We start from the raw sequence: 2,289 nt of genomic DNA, 5'->3' as shown, positions 1-2,289 counted from the left end.
GTTCCTGATCGTGTTTGAGAGGTTGGGCGGCTCCGCAAGGCCATGGGGAGTCGAACGGTGGTGCTGGAAGGACGGGGGAGTGCCTGCTCGCGACGAATGGAGCCGGAGCGTGGCGGCGGCCGAACTGATCAGAGTCCAGGAAGAAAGCCTTCCTCCATTGATTGCGGGCTAGGGGCGCTCCAGAGGGATGGCCTGAGGCTGCCTGGGGTTTGGATGAGCTCGGGGGTCTCCATTTGTAGCGTAACTAGGTCGGTTCCACGGCCGTGGATAAGAACCCCGACGAACCGCCGTTCTGTAGTTGCAGGGCGACGTGGCGGCGACGTGCGCTAGTGGACGAGATTGCGGATGAGCTTGAGCTGCTCCAGAGGGCAGCTGGCATGTTGGAGTGGCTTGGGCGGCGCTGCCACGGCCGGGGCCTGCTATGGCCGGCCGCTAGCTGCCGTGGCCGACCTGACGGCGGCGCTGTGGGGCTCCAGGGGCGGCCTGGAGGGTTCTGGTGAGTGGTTGAGGACGGGCGTGGCTCTGCAGGTGAGTAAAGGCCAGGGGCCAGACGCGGCGACCCGGGCGCATGCACGTGCAAAACGCGTGCTCTGGGCGCGCCCAGCGCACGCACGCCAGATGCTCGACGAAATTCCAACGCGTGTTAGAGAGCTCGGATGATGCTGGTAGTTGACAGGCCTGGTTTAGGGTTAGCTAGGAGCTTAGTGGACAAGTTAGTTAGGTCAGAGGATCAAGCTCACAATGCCAACTAAAAATCATGCCAAATCTGGCTATGCACACAGAGTGCTCGACAGAATGTCATGGGCATCTAGGCATCTCTTGGGGTGGCCAAAAACTCCAGATCATAGTCTCTTTAGATGCTAAAGAAGGTGGCAAGGTTAGTTTGTCAAAGATAGAAACTTGTTAGTGCAAGTTTTTGAGAAAACCAAAACTGGACAGAAACTAAAGGCTATCATTGCATGGACCAAAAATACTCCAATGGGTCCACTCTCCTGGACTTAAGGGTTTTGTAGGATGGACTATAAGCAGGAGAAAGATCATGAGCACTAGAGCAAAATAAATTAGGATTGCAGTAGAAAAAGCCAATCTGGTCCAGAGAGCAGAAGAGGATGATTTGCTCAAAATTTTCAAAGAACACTCATGGGTTTTTGCATAAAGTTGAATAATATACTCCTACTAACATCCCCTAATTTTGGTGGAAGTTTTAAAGAAATATTTAAATAGGTTGTAGTGAAATTTTACCAACTGGACCAGTTTTGAAAACTAGGGATAGAGCTTAAAATCTCCAATGAATAAAAGATATTTTTGCATCAGAGTGATTTAATAACATCACATGACATACCCAAATTTTGGTGAAAATTTTAAATGCATTTATCAAATGGTTGCAGTGCAAAAGAGGCTCCAAAACTTATGAAAAATCATTTTAAAAGAATAAAGCTCAGGAAAAACAATTATGCAAATAAATCCACTGATAAAAGAATTGTTTTTCTTGAGAGGGTATACAAGTCCAATGATAATTTTGGAAAGTTTTTACTTGGGGTAAAAACTCCACAATATTAAAGAAAAGAGAGGTTCTGAAATCAAAAGAAAATCCAGAAAGTAAAATTTTTAATCTCCTGGCAAAATTTTAATAAACAAATCATGGTTAAATTTTTGGGGTGTTACAGTGACGACCAACGAGGAGAGACACGGCAAAGGAGGAGGCCGACGACATGGGGAAGAGGGGCTCGCGGCAGGGGCGGGGATAGAGGAAAGGGAGGAGGCGGCAGCGAGAAGGGACGACGGTCGCGATGGCGACGCCCACGCCCCTCCTGCCGTGTGCACGCAAGGACGACGGCGACGCCGCCGGGGAAGTGGATGGCGGGGATCCGGCAGGCTGGAGGAACGAGACGGCGGCGGCGTGGGGAGTAGATAGGGTTAGGGAATGGGAGGAGCTCGGCGCGCGAGTGCGGGAGGAGGCGATGGCAAGGTTATCTCCACGGGAGGGGTTGCGTTTTATATGGCTGCGTGTGAAATGACGATAATGCCCTCAACGGGGCGCTCGATTTACACGCAGTGGCAGCCGCTGGTGGTAACTGTTCATTGCAATAGTGTCTCCGATTCGATCTAACGGCTGTGGTCCTCCAGCGGCTTGATCCGACGGCCCAGATCCGATCAAGCCACCCGATCCAACGGCCATGGGATCCCGAGCGGTGAGGAGGCGGGAGGATGACTGTCGATCTTATTTCTCGATTTATGATGTGGGCTTAACTTGTGAAATTTGTACTACTGCGCATTTTGCTAGAAACC

The sequence above is a fragment of the Triticum aestivum genome, chromosome 6B (assembly GCF_018294505.1).
Source record: "Triticum aestivum cultivar Chinese Spring chromosome 6B, IWGSC CS RefSeq v2.1, whole genome shotgun sequence".
NCBI classification, from domain to species: Eukaryota; Viridiplantae; Streptophyta; class Magnoliopsida; order Poales; family Poaceae; genus Triticum; species Triticum aestivum.
Note: the sequence above shows the minus strand (reverse complement) of the source record.